General features: G+C 43.9%; 1 protein-coding gene across 1 annotated transcript in view; it reads left to right on the forward strand.

Annotated features, from left to right (window-relative positions):
- LOC144690965 (ras-related protein Rab-26-like) overlaps nt 1-15,620 on the forward strand; it is a 332,537-nt gene that overhangs the window by 310,864 nt on the left and 6,053 nt on the right. The window lies entirely within an intron of this gene.

Genomic DNA, 15,620 nt, shown 5'->3' on the forward strand with positions numbered 1-15,620 from the left:
TGAGAAGTATTGAAAGGACAGAACATTGTATCAATGTGACTTGCCAGATATTAACGCTTTTCATTCAAGACGCTTGTTTGGAGCATTATGGCCACGGACGACTGTGTTCTGATATGGTAAGAAATGTGTTGTCCAACGTTGGAGACAACAACGATTAACGCTCTGTCTGAAATACAACAAATGAAACTTGTGGACTGTGCAATCAGTGAAGGAACCCAAGAAAACATGGGCAAAATGATCAAAAAGGACGATTTGCATTTTTATAGCTCCTTACTCAATCTCGGGACATCCCAAAGCACTTTTCAGCCAGTGAAGTACTTTTGGAACGTCGTCACTGTTTTGATGTAGGAAACACAGCAGCCAATTTGTGCACAGCAAGATTCCACAAACAGCAATATGGCGACTAGACAATCTGTTTTAGTGAGGTTGGTTGAGAGATAAATATTGGCCAGGACACCAGAGAGGACTCCCCTGCTTTTCTTTGAAATACTGCCGTGGGATCTTTTACGCCCACCTGAGATGGTAGATGGGACCTTGTTTTTAACATCCCATCTGAAAGATAGCACCTTTGATAGTACAGCACTCCCTCAGTACTGCACTGGAAGTGTTGGCAATATGTTTTGTGCTCAAGTTGTTGGACCCATAACTGCTGACTCAGGTGTGAGAGAGCTACCCATTGAGATTGTAGGTGGTGGGAAAGGCCAAGGGAGATGAGGATATCCATGGATTCCAATTCCAGGAAAGGAATGAATTGGAGTCAGAGACTTTTACACTGGGTCTTGCACTGGGAATTTCCCCAATGTTTCTCCTGCTTCACCACCATAACTTCTGACTGTCAGACTTCCAGCAAAGTTACACTGGCGGAATGGGAAGCTAGAGGCCCTGAGGAGATTCTTGGTATTGACATCAGCACGGTCCAAGCTAGAGGAAGATTACAGACGTAAGAATATTTACAATGTAACGAGAACAAGAGAGGAAAAGGAAGAGACTGATTGTAGTAGAATTTTTTTAAGGAAGGGGAAGAGAGGCCAAAGAAGAGATTCGATTGATCGAATACATATTGTACTTTCAAAACAAGTTTCTGTGTTAAAGGTGCCATATCAATGCAAGTTGTTGTAGTAATATATGTGTTTAAACTTGAGCAAAAATGAATCTTATTATTATTTATCAATTAGTTCTTGTGTGACTGTGTTTCTTCCCTGCAAGGTCATAGCCTGTATTGAGTGTTCAAATCACATCAAAGAGGAGATTTAAAAAATAATGTATTCCTGTAATAAATTGCTTAGCAAAAGACTAATTATCTGAGTTAGCTAGGAGCGAGGAATCTGTTGTCCTTTTCTGGTGTAATTATGGCCTTAATTAAAACATTTCCATTTTATCACCCCTGTGTCAGGAATTCTCAAATTATGATGTCTAAGGGGAAGAGTCCTAATGTGGATAACAGAGGATAACATTAAAACCCAGCAAAGCACACGAACCCATTCAAATCATGCATGTAGAATTAGAAAGGTTAGTGCCGAAATATGTTGTGCAGTGGGCCTGTGACGACTCTCTGTGACAGTGCTCCTCTCCTTGTGCCTGTAGTCGTGTCGCTGACTTCTCAATGACAGAAAGAAAAGTGGCTGCTATTGTTTTGTAGGCAAACGAAGCAGCCAATTTGCATGCAGAAAGATCACCCATACAGCAACGGGACGAATGCCCAGTTAGTTTGTTCTTGCTGGTATTGATTGAAAGGTTTCAAAGGCTGTGGTGATTGGGACAATTGGAGTTTTCATGATGTGGAGCGATAGAGTTTTGTCAGATGAGACTATCAAGGAAAATGGAGCTAAGACAGGTAAATGGAGCCGGGGTACCAAACTCCAAGCAACATCATTAAAGCAGATTATTTGGTCATTTATCTTATTGCTGTTTGTGGGATCTTGCTGTGTGTGATTTGGTTGTTGTGCTTCCTACATTATAACCACGACTACATTTGTATTTAATTGGCTTTAAAGTGCTTGGTGACATCCTACGGTTATGAAAGGCACTATAGAAATGTAAGCTCTTTCTTGTTTCTTTCTGTTGAGGGATATAGACTCTCACAGTGAATGGATAATTGAACCTGGGTGCTTATGAATTTTAAGATGCAGGGGATAAGAAACAAGCTTCATAAATAGAGATATTGAGTACATAAGCAGGGATATTATGCAGAATCTTTATAATGCTCTGTTTCGCCCACAAGTAGATTGTTGGGTCTAGTTCTGGTCACCACACTTTAGGAAGGATGTGAGGGTTCTTGAGAGGGTAGAGAGGAGATTTACCAGAATAATTCCAGGGATGAGGGATCTCAGCTACAGGGTTAGCTTGGAGAAGCTGGGGATATTGTCCTTGGAGCAAAGGAGGTTGAGGGAAGATTGATAGAGGTGTACAAGATTATAATGAGTGTAGATAAAGTAGACGAAGACAAAGCTGTCCCCATTAGTTGATTGTATAATGACTAGGGCACAGAGATTTAAGATTTTGGGCAAGAGTTGCAGGGACTATGTCAGAAAGAAATTTTTTACGTAGCGATTGGTAATGACCTGAAACTCGCTGCCCAAGAAAGGATGAAACTGGAGATGGATTGGCACTTGAGGGAAATAAACTTGTAGGGCCACAGGGATAGAATGGGGGAATGGGACTGACTGGATTGCTGTACAGAGAGCCGACATGGACTTCATTAGCCGAATAGCCTTCTGTGCCATAATGATGCTATGAGTTTGGTTGCATAGTTGGTGTGAGGCCTGTTTGGCCGGCTTTCAAAACCACCCTATTCCTGTCTATTACTCTGCCCTTATCCTACAATGGGACACAGCAATTGTACACATCTCATCTAATCACCTCTATTTATCGCAGATTCCACACCAGATCAAACTGCCACTCTACCAGGCCCAGCACCGGTTTCTTTGGCGTGTATACTGTCTACAGCAATATCTCTTCTCTGTCAGCCACTGTTCAGCCGTCTGAACAGATATTTCATCCCTACCTGCTTAGCTTTAGTCCTTATATATCTGTAACATCAGTCTTGGCTTGAGGAGAAAGCACACAGGAAGGTGCCCAGGGGTCATTTACTTATTTTGGGTCACACCTACGATTAAAGTTAGATTCATGACTCTCATGTGTTAATTCTGAGTGAAGATTTTTCTATAAGTGTTTTTATCTGATGATTTGAAACAGGGAACCTCTTGTGCAGCTTTGCAAGATGCTGAAGGGTACCATTGTGCATATTTCATCTGAAACTGTGGGTGTGATGAATTGTGAGACTGATTATGATTCCATTTTCATGCAACTGCATTTACAGACAAAATCTGAAATTGAATCAGAGTAATAGCTTCCCTCTGTTTGTGAGAATTAAGCAGCCCAGAGAAAAAATATGTTTCTATCTCTCCTCCAACGGCAACACAGCACATGCAGCATTTCTTAAATTCATTCCTGGGATGTGGGCATTACTGGAAAGGCTGGCATTTAATGCCAGACCTGGTTGTCCTTGAGAAGTTGCTGGTGAGCCACCTGCTTGAACCACTGGAGTCCATGTGGTGAAGATGGTATCAGGAATTCACTAAGGCTCCTTCGACAGCACCTTCCAAACCCACGACCACTGCCACCTAGAAGGACATGGGCAGCAGATAGATGGGAACACCACCATCTGGAAGTTCCCCTCCAAGTCACTCACCATCCTGACTTGGAAATATATCACCGTTCTTTCACTGTCGCTGGGTCAAAATCCTGGAACACTCTTCCTAACAGTACTGTGGGTGTACCTACACCACTTGGACTGCGGCGGTTCAGGAAGGCAGCTCAGCACCAACCTTCTCAAGGGCAACTAGGGATGGGCAATAAATGCTGGCCCAGCCAGCGAAGCCCACATCCCATGAACGAATAATAAAAAAGTAAATTTAAAAAGACCTGCTTTTACCTAGCACCTTCCTACATCCTACAGCGCTTTATAGCCAACAAAGTGCCTTTGAAAAGTAGTCACTGTTGCAAGGCAGCAGCAATTTGAGCTCAAGAAGATTCCACTAACAGCAGTGCGATAATGACCAGACAATCTGTGTAAGTGATATTGGTTGAGGGGTAAGTATTGGTCAGAACACCAGGGATAATGCCCATGCTCTGTGAGGGCAGATGGGGCCTTGTTTTAATATTTTATCTGAAAGACAACAAAAACTTGTTTATATAGTGCCTTTAATATAGTAAAAGCTCCCAAGATGCTTCACAGGAGCATCATAAAACAAAATATGATACCAAGCCACGTAAGGAGATATTAGGTCAGATGACCAAAAGCTGGGTCAAAGACCTAGGCCAGGATTTTACCTCCCTTCTGCGGCGTGTCTCCCCCTGGTGGATGCGGCAAGCCATTTAAACCTCTATTCAGTTCGGCGGGACCGTAATATCCCACCGGGTGGGAGGGGCCATAAAATCCTGGCCCTAGATTCTAAGGAGTGTCTTAAGGGAGGAAAACAAGACTAAGAGGCAGAGGGGTGTAGGGAGGGGATTCCCGAGCTTAGGGCCTAGGCAACTGAAGGCGCTGCTGCTAATGGTGGAGTGATTAAAATTGTTATGCATCAAGTGGCCAGAATTAGATGAGTGCAGATACCTTAGAGAGTTGAGGGTCTGACGGAGATTACAGAGATAGGGAGGGGCAAGGCCCTAGAGATACTTGAAAACAAAAAATGAGAGTTTTAAAATGAAGACTTTGACTGGGAGCCAGTGTTGGTCAGTGAGCACAGGGGTGATAGGGTGACTGGGACTTGGTGCAAGTGAAGACAGGCAGCTAGGCTTTGGATGACCTTAAGTTTTCAGAGGGAAGATTGTGAGAGGCCAGCCAGGAATACGCTGGAATAGTCAAGTCTAGAGATAAACAAAGGCATGATTAATGGTTTCAGCAGCGGATTAGGCAAAGTCGGGCGATGTTATAAAAGTGGTAATAAGTGATCTTGGTGATGATGAAAGCCGGCACTTCTGCTAGTCCAGCATTGCTTCAGTACTTCACTTGAGTTTTAGCTTTGACTTTTTTGTGCCCAAGTCCTAGAATGAGACTTAAACCCAGAATCTCGAACTCATGGGCCAGTGTGATAGCCACTGAGCCACGGCTGAATTGTCCCTGGTCTTACTATAACCCAGTAGGTTCAAATCTTTTTTTTTACTGCCTCTGGTAAAGTTTTGTGGTTATTTTGCTTCACGTTATTCTCAAGATTAGATTGTTGTTTAAAATTTGTATAAATCACAGGTGCACACCTACATGGTGCACCAGTGTGTTGATGGGTCACAGAATGGGTAGGTTGCACAGCCTCCAATGTAACTTGCTAAATTCCCAATCACAGCTCGATACTATATAGCAGGACAGGCAGAGGAGTGTAAATGCTAGAATTGGTCACTGAATAGCATTTTAAAAATTCATTCACGGGATGTGGGCTTCGCTGGCTGGGCCAGCATTTATTGCCCATCCCTGGTTGCCCTTGAGAAGGTGGTGGTGAGCTGCCTTCTTGAACCACTGCAGTCCATGTGGTGTAGGTACACCCACAGTGCTGTTAGGGAGGGAGTTCCAGGATTTTGATCCAGCGACAGTGAAGGAACGGCGATATATTTCCAAGTCAGGATGGTGAGTGACTTGGAGGTGAACCTCCAGGTGGTGGTGTTCCCATCTATCTGCTGCCCTTGTTCTTCTAGGTGGTAGTGGTCGTGGGTTTGGAAGGTGCTGTCTAAGGAGCCTTGGTGAGTTCCTGCAGTGCATCTTGTAGATGGTACACACTGCTGCTACTGTGCGACGTTGGTGGAGGGAGTGAATGTTTGTCGATGTGGTGCCAATCAAGCGGGCTGCTTTGTCCTGGACGGTGTCAAGCTTCTTGAGTGTTGTGGGAGCTGCACTCATCCAGGCAAGCGGGGAGTATTCCATCACACTCCTTGATACGCAGCCTAAGCAAAGTGAAGGAAAATTAACTTTTAAAATAAAAATCTTGTAAATATTTTTGTTTAGTTAACACGCTCCTGGAATACGATACAAATCTACAGCATCAGTTAGCACAATCTGTGAAACAGCTGCCTCGGTCAATGTTGTCAAGGAATCTTTTTGTTCAATGCTCTTATTTTTGTGCCAGGTGATCAAGTGGTTCAGCAGCAAACCCACAAGGGTCTAAGAGAGTGTCACCCTCATGGCCAAAATAGCAGAATTGTCTCAAAATCCTAAATCCAGCCCCCAAACGTGGCACTTCTCATTTTCGCAGGGGCAGGAAGGGGGATGGTTTGTGTTTCGTGCATGCACGGTTTACGGAGGTAGCTGGCTTTTTAAATCATCAGCTGCCTCCACTGAAATCAGATCTTGGTAGCCCAGGAATGTGAAACCTGAAGTGTGCAGATTAGACTCGGTAAGAGCAGGTCAGAAGTTCGTGGATTAATTTGGGTAGCCAGGGTACCCCTTTTGGAGAGGTAAGGTACCCCTTTGGATCTAGTCCCGGGACACCTTTGGGGGCGGTAAGGTGCCCTTTTTGTGGGGATCAGGTAACCATTGGTGTAGGTCAGGTGCCCCTTGGGGGAGTTAAGGTGCCTTTTGGAATTGTTAAAAGTAGACATAAATCACAGAGTGCAGAAGAGGCCCTTTGGCCCATCGAGTCTGCACCGACACGTGAGAAACACCTGACCTACCCACCTAATCCCATTTACCAGCACTTGGCCCATAGCCATAAGTATGTGTAAAAAGTACATTGACTTGTTACTGTCAAGCTCATTGGAACTGTTGACGGACCTATCAAAATCAGATGTCAAAAAGGCCTGTCAGAAGAGTCAAGAGTACTGTTAATAGGACCTATAAAAAATGTAAGGAGGAACTGTCAAAAGCACTTGTCAAAAGGAGCTGCCAAGACATTTAAAAATCCTGTACTTTAAATCTTTGAAAAAAAATGTCTGGAGTGTTAAATATTAGTTGCTCTTTCATTCTGTCTGTTGACATAAGCCTGAGGGCTTCCATTACTAGATTAGTGCTGCACGACTGAATTCACAACCCTCCATTATCACAGTGGGGTGCCTGTCATTTCACAATTTGATTGACAACTCAGTGTGGATATAAACTCTTTGAAGTGGGACTATGAAGTCCAAACTTGTTGTCATAAGGGATTGTGCAATTTAATTAAATGTTTGTTATATAGGATCATGGCTGACCTTTATCAACTCCACCTTCCCCCACTATCCACATATCCCTTAATTCCCCTAGTATCTAAAAATCTATCATACTCAAGGACTGAGCATTCACATCCTCTCTGAGGTAGAGATTAGCAAAGTTTCACAACTTGAGTCAATATAATAATTTAAGAATTCAGGAGTGGGGGGAGGGAGAGTGTGTGGGGGTTGAGCGGGGATTTGTTTTATGTAGTTGAATGAACATAAATGTAGCTAATGGGTTTTTAGGAATGAGTGTTTTTTTTTGCAGTGAAGTCTGCAATAGACGCTTAAAACTTCATTTTATAGAACTTTATTTTGTCTCATCTCTGCATTGATCCTGAGGTCTGTCATGGTGGATTCTGGGTGAGTTTGTATAGTAGGTGTAAGGGCAAAGGGTGGTGGAGCATGGGTTGGGACGAGTTGGCACTAAGTTGGCCTAGGGGCTATAAAGGGCCTTGGGGTGATACAGGGGCATAGGCTGCCATGGAGGGTATGAGGGGCCACGAGGGATTGGTACAGGGCATGAGGTGGCATTGAGGGTACTGGGGCATAGATTTGCATGGAGGGTACAACGGGCCAAGGGGGTGGGTATAGGGCATGATGACATAGGTTGACATGGGTGGGACATGGGGAATGTAGGGGTAGTGAGTGGGGATGAGGGGTCAGGGCTGGAGAGAAATGTAACGTTTTAACCTTTTTTCTTATATTTTGGACACAGTGCTGGAACTCCGAGGCTGGCCTTCCACTCAGTCCGCCTCCGCACCCCGGCAGCTTCCTCAGTTCTTCCACAGTCGCCCGCCCTGACTTCTAATCTAGCCCACTCCCCCCCCCCCCCACCCCGAGACCAAACATCTGACGCCTGGGTAGCCATTTTGAGAGGTCAGGTTCAGAGGGAGCCTGGAATTCTGCTGACTCTGTGTGCCTGACTCACGGGCGAAAATGTGGCCTAAGTTAGTCTGAGGCAGTGTGCAATCTCCACGGATCCCCGCAGACATTTGTGGAAAGAAGGAAAATGGTTTGTGTAACATTGTGATAGTTGGCTGCTCTCAGCTTCTTTATTCATAGGGATTAGTTTAACCTTGGAGTTTTTTATATGCACCTCAGACACAAGCCTCTTATCAGGCACAGGTAGTTAATTGGGAGATTGACCTTTCATTAGCTGATCAATCAGCTTCAGTATGATTACACAATTATTACAATAAAGCCTCTACTTTCTGCCACAGATGTTGCTACTTGCTCAACAAAACTGCAGAGAGAGTTTCAAAGATAAATATTAAATGCTAAACCTGGGATTTTCTGGATGTAACGCCTTTTGTTGTAAATTCCAACCATTGTGGCACCACTCTGTAGCCAATTTTACATAACTCAAAGGCTTTTTATATTTTTGGGAAAGGTACAAGGTCTATTTGTCTCTTCACCCTTTTATGTTACATTCAGAAGTTCAAGAGTAAACAGACCCTGATCTTTTAAATTGCAATAAAATACTTTCACTTATATAGCACCTGTCGCACGATGTCCCAAAGTGCTTCTCCAGCCAGCGGAGTATTTTTGAAACGTGGCCACTGTTACAATGTGGAAACGTGGCAGTCAATTTGCACACAGCAAATCCGCACGACAGTAATGCGATAATGATCAGATAATCAGCTTTGAGGTGTTGAGGGATAAATATTGACCAGTACATTGGGGGAACTCCCCCACCTTTCTTTGAAACGGTGTTTTGGGATCTTTTATGGCCATATGATGAGGCAGACAGGGCCTCTGTTTAAAGTCTTGTCCAAAAGATGGCACTTCTGCCAGTGCAGCACTCCCCCAGTACTACTCCCTGAGTACTGGAGCGTCAGCCTCGATTATGTAATCCAGTTACTGGAGTGGACCTTAAACCCACAACCTTCTGGCTCGGAGCCTTAAGTACTCAATGCATTGAGATTGCAGAACTGGTCATAATTGGACTCCATTTTTCTGGTGGGTAAATGTTTTCAAGGACATTTTCCTTGGGCAGGTTTTTCCAGTTGGCAAGCGGGGGCAGGGCCCACTCGACGCTGCGTAAAATGACGCGGGGAATATGTTGGGCGTGCGTCCCGACGTCACCCCGCATCACTTAGATTTTCGGTTTGGCGGGCGCGCAGCTGATTAAGGCCATTAAAAAACAAATTAACCTGATTGATGGACCCGCCCGTCCAACTTTAAGGTTGGCGGGCAGGCCGGGAGCCCAGGCGGGCAGGCCGGGAGCCCAGGCGGGCCTCAGAAAAAGCATGAAACCTCATCCACGGGCGGGGTGAGTATTTGTGAGGGCTTTTAAATGTTTATCAAATGTTTAAATAAAAAAGTTACGGACATATTCCAACTCATGTGACAGTGTCACATGAGGGGGCATGGCAGGGAAATTTTTTATTATCTTTATTTCAGCTTTTAAATTGGAGCCGATCTCTCTGAGGCAGCACTTTGCCTCAGGGAGATCTGTGCACTCTTCAGTGCGTATGCACGAAAGAGCGCACTCCCGGCTGAGGGAATTCCCCCCCCACCCGCCCACCCGCCCGCCCGCCCGCACAGGGAGCGCATAGCTTAATTGTCCTGCCCACATAAAATGGTGGCACGCCTCCGACTGGGGAAATCGGAAACGCGCCTGCACGCGCCCGCCTGCTCCCGCAGTTCCCCCCCAAATGTTGCCACTTGTGTTCTTTCTTGTTACTTAAGCTGAGAACAATGACAATTGATGTTGCTACTTGAGCTTGTCAGTGGTAAAGTGATAATGGGGTTCAACAAATGACAAGTATTTATGTTAACTGCAGCAGATTAACATTCATTACCAGTCAGCACTCTCACCTATGAGTCAGTAGGATGTGGTTTAAATCCCACTCCAGAGAATAGAATGCATCATCTAGGTTGTGCTTCCCAGTGCAGTACTGAGGGAGAGCAGCACTGTTGAAGATGCCATCTTAAGGATGAGATGCTAAAATGAGGTGCTCTCTTCCCTCTCAGGAGGACATCAAAGATCCTGTGGCACTATTTCAAAGAAGAGCAGGGGATTCAGTCCAGTGTACCAGCTAATAGTTATCCCTCAACCAACATCACTAAAGCAGATTATCTGATCATTTATCTCATCGCTGTTTGTGGGAGCTTGCTGTGCGCAGTTTGGTGGCCATGTTTCCTATATGACCACAATCACTATGCTTCAAAAGTACTTCATTGTTTGCAAAGCACTGTGGGATATCCTGAGGTCATGAAAGATACTATATAAAGGCAAGTCTTTATTGTCCAGTTTTTTAAATCAACAGTTAATAGTTTTATCATTGAACTGCAGCAGTGAACACTGTGGTGTTTTTGCTTTGAGTGCAATTAGGAAATTTCACCCAAAATGTGCTTGTAATTGGGCTGATTGGGCACCAGTACAGGCTTCTACTAAAATTCATTTGCATAATCACAATCAGGCAGCCTAGTAGAACATAATCATTTCAGTTTATTCATTACCCCATTCAATATATTTCCCGACTTATTTAAGGAGGTTAAACCTGGTGTAGTTCACCAGTGAGTAACTGGAATTAAAATGTTCCAAGCAGGACCCTGCCCCTGCCTGCAAGTGTCAGAAGGGCAGGTTAATGTGGAAACAAGGTGAGAACGAAGCCAGATCGGTGGAGGCTGGGTACATGACTCCTGTTCTTTTAGCTGGCCACCAAGCCCCCTCACTCTCTGCCAGGCGAGGGCAGTTAAAATTGGGCTGTGGAATCAGAAGGAATTTCATGAATCCCTCCGCTCCTGAATTCTTAACTTATCGATTTGACTCAAAGTGGTGAAACTTTGCAAATCTCTACTTCAGAGAGCTGTGGATGCTCAGTTGTTGAGTATACTCAAGACAGAGGTCAATAGATGTTCAAATACCAAGGGAATTAAAGGATATGCATATAGTGCGGGAAGGTGGAGTAGAGGTATAAGGTCAGCCATGATCCTATTGAATGGCAGAGTAGGCTCAAGGGGCCAATTGGCCTACTCCTGCTCCACTTCTCATGTAAAATGGGGCTCCAGGTCACAGAACACGGGCTAATACCATAAGCAAAGGTAAGCATTTGGGAAAAAGAACTCTTCCCAGTGATCTCACGCATCATGTACTTGTGGCAAGTTGCATCAAGCCATCAGGGGAAAGCCCCTTGAAGACATCATGGGTGGCCATTCAGTGACAAGGAAGGAGGAAAAGGAAAAGGAAAAAGGAGATCTGGATGTTGTTATTGGTTATTCACTAAGAGAAGTCAGTCAACATGAGGCTGTTGTTCACAAAGCAAATCAATCGTGGAATGAATCTCAAGGGCATTTGTTACAAGTTGATGCAGGTTATTAATAGCACTGTTTGGCATTACTAAGAGCACATTCAGCTACTGCCTACAGTTCTGGGCACTTTACCTTCTAAAGGACATTGATTCATTCGAGAGGCTTCCGAAAAGAGCAGCAAGGCTCATTCAAGCAGCCAGCCTAATTCTAAAAACATTAAAAAGAAGGAAGACTTGCATTTATATAGCGCCTTTCATGAACACAGGACATCCCAAAGCACTTTCAATCTGTGAAACATTTTTTGTAGCCGCTGCTGTAATGTAACTAGAAGAGATATTATACTGACAAATGACTTGTTTTTACGAGAAAAAAGATTGAGACAACAAACTGTCCAGGATCTTTAAACAGCTGAAAGGCATTGATGACATAAATTACGCATTTAAAAAAAAATAGCTTTACACCACTGAGTGATAGGCCCATGAAAAATGAATCTTATTAAAGTTGGCTAATGGTTGATGACTCACTCGGTGTTAGGAAAGAGATTGAAGGAGAAGCAGAGGAATTAAAGAACAAATAGTTTATAGAAGATCTCTCCGATGCGTCATTGGGTAAATGCAAAGTCTGGTGAGGAGTTGAGTTATTAAGATTTGAAAGGACCCATGCTTATTCCTCAGTTTCTGCTGGTTTCAAAGATTGTAGAGCTGCTATAATCAATTCTAATGTTTTGGAGACTGTGAAGAACACACAATCATGGATCCCTCCTCCTCATTGCAAACGAGGGACTTGTGCTAGATAGCGCACATGTGTGAGTGTCAGGTGAGGATAGCAATAGGCTTGAGTAGCTTGCACAGCCTCACAAATGGCAGATAGTCACTTGAGTGCTGGTATAAAAGCACAATACTGCGGATGCTGGAAATCTGAAATAAAAACAGAAAATGCTGGAAAAACTCAGCAGGTCTGGCAGCATCTGTGGAGAGAGAAACAGAGTTAACGTTTTGAGTCCATGTGACTCTTCTTCAGAGCTAAAGAGAAGTAGAAATGTGATAGAATTTATACTGTTTAAGAGGTGGGGGGGGGGGGGGAGCAGGTAAGGCAGGATAGAAGGCCAGCAATAGGTGGGGGCTAATGAGAGATTGACAAGGATATCATGGACACGACAAAGGGAGTGTTAATTGTAGTGATAAGGGCTGACGAAGGTGCTGGTAGTGGCTTAGAAACAGTTAAACATTAACTCTGTTTCTCTCTCCACAGATGCTGTCAGACCTGCTGAGTTTTTACAGCATTTTCTGTTCTTACTTGAGTGCTGGTGCCTGGTGTGAATTTGCATCTCAGCAGAAATCACCATCTTGAGGAGGTGAAGAGAAATTTGGAAAGAGAGTTACAATGGAACACCAGGACCAGAGTCCTGCCCTGAACAGTGAAATGCTATTAGTAGGACACAATGACTACTTGCATTTTTGTATTGCCTTTTCATGTTGAAATTTGTCCCAAGGCAGTTTATAGGAGTGTTATCAAATGAAATTTGACACTGAGCCACCGAAGGAGGTATTGGGAAGGGTAGGACTTGGTTAAAGAGGTAGGTTTTGAAGAGCTTCTTAGAGGAGGGGAGCGAGTCAGAGAGGGGGATTGGTTTAGGGGGATTGGCCATGCCTTCAGCTGCCTAGGCCCCCAAAGCTTAGGGCCTAGGCAGCTGAAGGCATGGCCACCCACGATAGCGTCAAGAAAAGCAGAGTTGCACAAGAGGCTATAATTGGAGAATCAAAGCAATCTTGTGGGTGGGGGTTGGGGGTGAGGCAGGGGGAGGAGTTGCTGGAAGAGGTTACAGAGATAGGGAGGGGAGAGACCATTAAGGAGAATTTCTAAGTTGAGGCATTGCCAGACCAGATCCAATGGAGGTTGGCGAGCACAGAGGTGATTGGTGAAATGGACTTGGTGCGAGTTAGGATATGGGCAGCAGAATTTTGGATGAGCTGAAGTTTATGGAGTGTGGAAGATGAGAGACTGCCAGGAGAGCATTGGAATATTCAAGTCTAGAGGTAACAAAGGCATGAATGAGGGTTTCAGCGGCAGATGAGTGCAGGCAGGGGCAGAGAGGCATGTTACAGAGATGGAAATAGGTGGTCTTAGTGATGGGAGCAGATATGTGACTATCCACTTTTTAAATAGATTTCTTTGGGTCAGATTAAAATTGTATGATCTACAAGATCGACTGCAGCAAGTTGCCAAGGTTTCTTTTGGCAGCGCCGCCTAAACCTGAAAGACAGCAGCACCTTCAGCAGTGCAGTGCTCTCTCAGTACTGCACTGGAGTGTCAGCCTTGAATTTTATGTTCAAGTCGGAGAGTAGGACTTGAATGTAAAAGCCTTGTGAGTCCGAGGCGAGCAGGCTCCTCACTGAGCCACAGCTAGATAATGAGCAAGGAGATGGACTCTGAGAATGGTAAATGAGGCTGTATTCCTGCCAGTTTTAGGCCTTTTGAATCAAATGAGAGTAATTGCAGTCTGTCCTGAATGATCTTCCCCAGTACTTTGCATTCACTTGATGACAGAGCAAAGTTAACTTTAGTGATGGTTCAGTAGAAATATAGCCATGCATGGAGAGTCAGAACAGAGGACCATTAAGAATGTATAGACTTCTATTATCACCAACCTCAGAAATAATTGATTATGTTCCTGGTGCAATAATCATTTTAATATATGCCTAACTGCTTCATTATGGATGTTTGTAATGTGCTCATTTGAAGGCTCATCGTTTATAATCGATCTTTTGTTAGGTAACTGATCATTTTATAGCCTTTGGAAATGACTCTGTTAATTTAACTCGTAATTTATTTTCATATGACTCGTGATGGACTCGCCTGTAACAATCCACAGCTCAATTGACCATCTAGTCTCTTCGTACAGATTACATTTTGAAGTATTTGTTAGGAAGGGTGGTGCAAATATTGGACATGAGACCATCACCTCTGGGACCTGTTGCAAATTCAATACAAACTGCTAGAAGGGACATAAGCCAAAAGTGAATATTTACAATCCCGCAGCCAAAACATATCACTAACCTGACAGTCAATGAAGAAAGAACTTGCATTTCTATAGCACCTTCCACGGCTTCAGGATGTTCCCAAGCGCTCTGCAGCCAACAAGGTGCTTTTTAAAAATGTAGTCACTGTTTTAATATAGGAGCCAATTGTAAAACAGCAGCCAATTTACACACAGCAAACTCCCACAAACAGCATTGTGATAATGACCAGATAGCCAGTCTGTTTTTGTGATGCTGGTTAAGGGATAAGTATTGAGAAGGGCACTGGAGAGAACTCCCGTGCTCTTCTTCAAGTAGTAATCACCTGAGGGAGGGGAGAGGGTTTGGTGGGCAGGGCCTCATTAAAGAAAAGGTTTGTCTCTAAGGTTACAGACTTGAGAGAGGCACCAAGGCTCAAATTTCACAAGATGTACGCACACTGTAAGGGCAAGTTAGAGATGCATTTAAGTAGAAGGGCTTGAGGGAGAAAGGAATAGAATGGGTTCATAGGGTTAAAGAAGGATAGGAGAAGGTTGATGTGGAGCATAAACACCAGAAGGGACCAGATGGGCCAAATGGCCTGTTAATTTTATATAATTCTACCTAACTATATGATTTGTTGAGTTATGTGAAAGATAGCCAATTATTTTCGAATGTGTGTGTCAGAAAAATCACAATAACCGGTCAAAGGTTATCTTAAGCGGCTGGAACTATTAATTGAGCTGAGCTAAGAGAGAAGCATTGATTGCATCCTTCATGAAAAGATAACGTGAACTTGTGAACTAGCATGACTTGACTAGAAAAGATTACAGGGCAGAGAAAAGCTGCGCGGAGAAAAGTTTCAACATAATCACTTGTCATGCTAGTGCTTTATCACTCATTTGCCATCTCCTCAATAGTCAAGACCTGATTCATTAGGTTTGGTGTACAAAGCAGCTAGTGCAAGCAATATTACTAAATCACAAGCTTAGCGTCATGTCAACCTGACATTTTAGGGGTACTTATACAACGTTTTCTTGAGTCCCCTTAGGAATTAAGTGATAAGTCCATTGAGACCTGAAATGAGTGCCACACTTTAGAATAATGGAACCAATCAGTTATCTAATCAATGCAGCAGTCAACTTGTTAGATTTCACTGTTGACTACAGCCAAAAATGTACTGAGTATTAT

This window comes from Cetorhinus maximus, chromosome 15, assembly GCF_964194155.1.
Source record: "Cetorhinus maximus chromosome 15, sCetMax3.hap1.1, whole genome shotgun sequence".
NCBI lineage: Eukaryota > Metazoa > Chordata > Chondrichthyes > Lamniformes > Cetorhinidae > Cetorhinus > Cetorhinus maximus.